General features: G+C 32.6%; 1 pseudogene; it reads right to left on the bottom strand.

Annotated features, from left to right (window-relative positions):
• Positions 1-471: 471 nt before the first annotated feature.
• LOC113631974 (cytochrome c-like) lies at positions 472-1,057 on the bottom strand (annotated as a pseudogene).
• Positions 1,058-6,338: the final 5,281 nt, after the last annotated feature.

The following is a 6,338-nucleotide window of genomic DNA, read 5'->3' as shown; positions in this document are numbered from 1 at the left end:
ACACCTGATCTTAAAGATCATCTATTAAAAAAAAATTTAAAAAGATCATCTATAAAATGTGAGAAGTACTAAATATTCTTTATCTGATGCTATACAAAACCACACTAAAATGCCCTTCATTAAGTAAAACGCAATGTTTTAGATGGAGAATTTTAATTAAATTGGCATATTTAAGACCAAAAAGATAAAGTGGACATTGTCAGTGTATCTTCAGCCCTTGCCTTAACAGGTGAATGAACACAACTTGAAACACAGGTGAATCTTGCTGGTCTATGAGACAGTGAAGGGAGCTTCTCAATATTTAAATATATTAATATAACCAGTTATAGAAATCTAAATATAAAACCAATCTCCTATAGGTTTTGAGAAGGCATTTACCATATCCCTGAAAAGATTAACATTCCTTATTCAAGTTTAATCATCTCTTTAGAAGGGAAGAACAGTGACAGTACTTGCTGAACCAGAATTACTATCAAAATTCCAAAAGCTGACCATATTCATTTAGCCACAAGCCAATCTTATTTAAATCAGGACAGAAATATTACATCAGCTATTCATGATCTGAATTCTAGTGTATGAGATCAATTTAAATATGGTACACATAAAAAGTCATGAGACATTTGTTTCATAATAAATAAGGCAGTGGCCAACTATTACTCATTAGTAGCTTTTTTGAGATAAGCTATCAAGTCTGCCCTTTCTCCCTTCTCCTTATTGCCAGCGAAGATCATTTTTGTTCCAGGGATGTACTTCTTGGGATTCTCCAAATACTCCATCAGCGTCTCCTCTCCCCAGGTGATGCCTTTGTTCTTGTTGGCATCTGTGTAAGAGAATCCGACTGCCTGACCTGTCTTTCACCCAAACAGACCATGGAGATTTGGCCCAGGCTTGTGCTTGCCTCCCTTTTCCACAGTATGGCACTGGGAACACTTCTGAACAAAAATCTTCTTGCCCTTCTCAACATCACCCATTTTTAAATCGTTCTTTCTCCGTGTACGACCTAAGCCATTCCCGCTTGCAAGCCAAAAGTCCCGCTCTCTAATCCCAAGGACACGCCGGTCCGCACCTATGTACGGGTGAAAATGCCAGAATGATCTTCTTAAATAAATCGTTCTAACATACACCTAAAATTTATGGTGTTATAGCTCTACACTAAAAAAAAATTAGAAGTCAATTTTTTCTTTATAATTTGAAGCATAAAAATAATTTAAAGTTTAATAAATCACATACATTTGTATTTATTACTTAGCTTTGGTAGTTTGATTTTAACATATTGTCAATATTTGCTTCAAATTTTTTAAGGAAAAAAATGACTACTCTTGTCTACTTTTGGAAATACATCCCACCATCTGTGTGTGTGTGTGGGGGGGTCATAAGATTTATAATAAGCACTAATTATGTCAGCCTTTGCTATGGAAGTAGACATTGTCTCTGTTTTCCAAAGCTATGAGTACACCTGCTCTTAGACATTGTCTCTATTTTCCAAAGCTATGAGTACACCTGCTCTTTGCTCTTTTTCCAAAGCTATGAGTACACCTGCTCTTTGCTCCACAGGGAAACACTATCTTTGTCTTTCAAGGCCTATAAGAAAACCTGCCATTGTCTACCTTCCAAGGCTACTTGATATAGAGATATTGTTAACAGTCAAGAACAAAGGGCAGTTAATATGTGCAGGAATATGAGACATCTATGAGAAATTATTTTCCAATATGCCTTGGCTGAAGTCAGCAGAAAAGGAATTTACTTAAATGATGTTGGGTAGTCCACAGAATCACATCCAAAACTTCTAATTGGGATGAGTCCTGATCATTCTTGCATCTTTGCATCAATGCCTTCCAAGGGCAGGTGCGTCTAGATGGTGCATCCTAAGTCCTGGTACAACATTTTTGCTGCAAGGGAAATAATTATCCAAAACTTTTGAGTCTATAGACAAAGGATGACTTTACCACCAACTAATATTAGTTTAGAAAGGAAATTTCTCAAATATAGAAAGGCATTAAAATACTCAGTTACAGGTGTCGACTACATTAGTTTGGGTTAATATAATGTCTGAATTTTAACTCTGTGATTGACAGAATTATGGCAAGCATGTTCTTTGTTCCCTAATGTTACACCAAAATTTGTTACATTATGTGGCAAGAGGAACTTTGCAGATGTAATCAACATTGCTATTCAACTAGCCTTAAAAAAGGGAGACTCTCCTGAATTATCCAGATGGTATCAAGTAATCATATGAGTCCTTAAAACAGAAGAAGAAAGCAGAAGAGGAATCAGAGATTCCAAGCATAAGAAGGACGCTATATCATTGCTGGCTAAGAGATGGAAAGAGCCATGTTGAAAGCATGAGAATGAAACGAATTCTGCCAACAGCAAGTACACTTGGAAGAAGACCTCAAGCCTCAGATGAATTTGATATTTAAATGCTAGCATTTAATTATGGAAATCTTAGTTCATAAGAATTGTAGATTAGTTGGAATATGAAGGCACTGACATTTCCTTTCAGAGAGTTCCAAATATCAGCATTGCCGCTTACATCCATGGATTGCAAAGAGATTAAGGAAAAAAATAACAATTGTCAAACACATGTGAACAGCATCATATGAGCTCTCGATCTACAACAGTGGTTCTCAAACTTCGACATGTGACAGAATAACCTGGAGGACTTGTTGAAACACAGATTGTTTGGTTCTTCTGCTCCCTTCCCCTGTCTCACTGGGAGCTTATGACTCAGTAGGACTGGAGGGGAACTTGAGAATTTATATTTCAAACACTTCCAAATAATGCTGTAGGTCCAGTGACCACCATAAAAGGACCACTAGCCTGTGATATTACCCATGTTTTAAAAAAAATGTTTCTAGGAATAACTGCAGAGCCCAGAAATGGAAAGAAAGACTAAGCATCTTATTGTTTTGATAGCAGTTCTTTAATCAGAATCCATAGGGAATTTCCATTTAATCATTTGAAAATAAATTTAAACACTACTAGTCCTCTTAGGTTCCCAAAGTTATATGAGGGATATATTTCTAATCTACTACATAAAGCAACATGTTGCAAATGGAAAAATAACAGAATCCATGATCCATTATACTTACTAACTGCTAAATTTGGCATAATTGTTTGATATACATGTGAGCTTTGTCATTGTCATTTTAAAGTAGGGATAAATCATATCACTTCACATGTGTAACAGTATAAGTTGATATAAATGTGAAAATACTAAATCAGTATCTCTAACTGGTATTTACAATCTACAGCTCTTAAAAATAATGGCAAACATAAAGTTAGCATTGTATACCTTTCATACAGAAACTCAGTTTCCTAGAGCTGAACACTTACATCATTTTTAAATGTTTACAAATGTTAAATACAAGAACATAAACTACAATGTACTGTTTAGTAATTAATTATAAAGTGAAATTGCTGTAACCAAAAAATGGGTCAAAACTTAGTGTACTATAGTACTCAAAAGCCCTCCACATACCCCTTTCTAATCACAACACTCTATTTTCCCAACATAACGCTATCCTTAGGTTTATGGTAATTTCCTTGACTTTTCTCTTTCACCTTACTACTCAAGTATGTATCTCTAAACACTAGAGCTCATCTTTATCTTTGGTATTTACATAAATTTAAATTACTTTCTCTATCATTTGTTATCTGGCTACCTTCACTCATTTTTATGTTTGCATTATTCATCCCTGAAGTACATGTAGCCACAGCTTATTTTTCTCTTTGTGCTCATCCGAACACAAGCTCACAGTCAACACACACATATTTTTGTTAGGTACTTTCCTAGGAATAAAATTGTATGGTCAAGTAGTATGCTTCCTTATGTTCAATTTTGGTAGATGACGCTAAGCAATTTTCAAAGTTCTGTAACAATTTAGAATAAATGAGTGTTCCAATTTCTCCTCATTCTAACCTATATGTCTGTATGTATAATATTTAATTGTAACCATTTTTACACGGGGAACATATTTTTACGTTGTGGTCTTAATTTGCATTTCCTGATTATTAATACGGTTCAGCACATTTCAGTCTGTTTTTGTTTGTTTTCTGTATGGAGTGGAGATCATTTGATTCACTATCAAAACATGAAATACCTGTTTGAGTTGCTTGCTTATGTTTTTCTATAACATGGTCAGTCTCATTTCTTATGGGTTTATGGAAATTACATGTATTTTGGATATGAGTTCTTTGTGGATGGATCATCTCCGTTGAGCACAGTGTCTTCTTTCCAAGTACTGTAATATTGCTCAATCATATTTTTATATTATTTTTTTATAGTTCTCTAATGTTTCTGTCTTTTTCACTCTCTTGAATGTTTTTATTACTGATAAATAGAAATATAATTGAGTTCTAATTTATGAACGTGAGAAACGACAGTTTGACATGAGATCATTAAATTTTTTATGTATATTGCAGGTGAAGTCTTCTGTTCCCAAACTCTTCTTTGTAGGGTGATATGATAGCTATGGGAATATTTATATTTAATATTATTTTAGCTTGTCCAATTTTTGCAGTTCTGTCTTCTTAGTAATTTGTCAATTTGTTCTAACTTTTTAAATTTATCAATATAAAATTGCTATAATACTATCTTTTCATTTTAATATCATATTAAACATCCAGGATTTGTAATAATGACATCTTTTTTCTTTCTGTTATTGGTCAACTGTGTTTTTCTCTTCTTTATGTTCATCAGTTTTGCATGCTGGTTAGTTGAATTGTCAAACAATCAACATTTTGTTAGTTGACTCTCTATATTGCACGTTTTCTGTTTCATTAATTTGTACCCTTATATCTGTTATTTTCCTTTTTATGTCTTCTTTTGATTTATTTTTCTATATTTATACAATTTCTTGTGTTAGAGTCTTCAACCATTATTTTTCTGTCTTGTTTGTTAACATATATATATATCAGGCTATATTGTGTCATCACTGCTTTAAATATGTCCAAAACACTTTATAACATTTTTATTATCATTCATTGCAAAATATTTACTTAATTTCATTGTGATTTTCTCTCTGAACAATAAGTTATTTAGATCTTATCTGGGTAATTATTCACTATAGTATTATGTTCTTTGTTTTCAAACTGATGGTTTATTTTTTCCCAATTTTTAGTCTTTTTTTGGCAATATGTTTGCTTTAAACTATCTAGTCTGCAAGCATCCAAAGTTATTTTGAAGTGTCTTAAATTTATAACATTTATTATAAAGTTCCACAAAAAGTTAAGAACAATTAGTACCTATTATATAAAAGAATCTCTGCCTTGATGTTGAGAATAATGTTATTGCTCATGATAAACGAGTGACAAAAAGAAAATTCTGTGAGATGAAAACAATGTTTTTATATGAAGATAACAGAAATCAAGAAGAAACCTATTGTGACAGAGTTGTAGGAGCATATATTTCTTAGTGAAAATACCGACATAATCATATTTTAATAAATAATACTAAAGTATATTATAGGAGAAAACTAAGTCACTGTAAATTAATTATTAATCATCTAATACTTTGTGTTTAGCATTATGTTTATGTTAACTTCTGCCTAGGCTTTGCAAATACAGATTGCCTAGTGTAAATGTAGTAAATCCTGAGCTATTTCAATCTTGTGTCAACATACTTAATCAGTGAACATGCAATCTAAAAATGTGAAACTACCTCACATTTATGATTATTTTAATGTTCTGTCTCACCCATCCTCTGCCTTACAAGCATGTGCCATGGCACTTTGTTATGTTCATGTAAGGAAGGGAAATTATTACCAAGTCATTTATTTGTTACCAATAAAACAATTCATTTGTTTTCACAATTACAACAAATAGTCACATAAGGAAATGCATCAAAATCAGCATCTTGCTGTTAGGAAAAATAAAATTACCTCTCTAGCCAAATTCTAGATTAATGAAAATTGAATAGTTTTCCCGTATTCCAAACCAACAGCTACATTGCCTGCACTGTAGGGCCAATGTATTGAACTATGACTTTCACATTGTGAAAACATGGTCCTATCAGAATTTTGTTTAGAGTTTTCACAGAATTTTGCCTATGACATGACAACATAAGAGATATTGGACTTTTGGAGACCAAAAAACTGAGATTTAAGAATATGACTGAAGGATGAATTTAATGAAAAAAAAAAAGCTTAGCCATTCCTGAAATATCAAGAATAACTTAAACTCTTCAAGTACCTAGAACTTTTTTTTCACATCGAAAAAAACAAAAGAATATTAATTACATTGAAATATAGGGCTAGACTATTAGAGGGTTTATCTAAATATGAGAGTTGATAGCAGTGAAGAACAGAATATTGAAAAATTTAACAGGTTTCCCTTGT

This window comes from Aethalodelphis obliquidens, unplaced genomic scaffold (assembly GCF_003676395.1).
Source record: "Aethalodelphis obliquidens isolate GAN/ISIS:26980383/991018 unplaced genomic scaffold, ASM367639v1 scaffold35, whole genome shotgun sequence".
In the NCBI taxonomy this organism is placed as follows: domain Eukaryota; kingdom Metazoa; phylum Chordata; class Mammalia; order Artiodactyla; family Delphinidae; genus Aethalodelphis; species Aethalodelphis obliquidens.
This window is presented reverse-complemented; position numbering and strand designations above follow the sequence as displayed.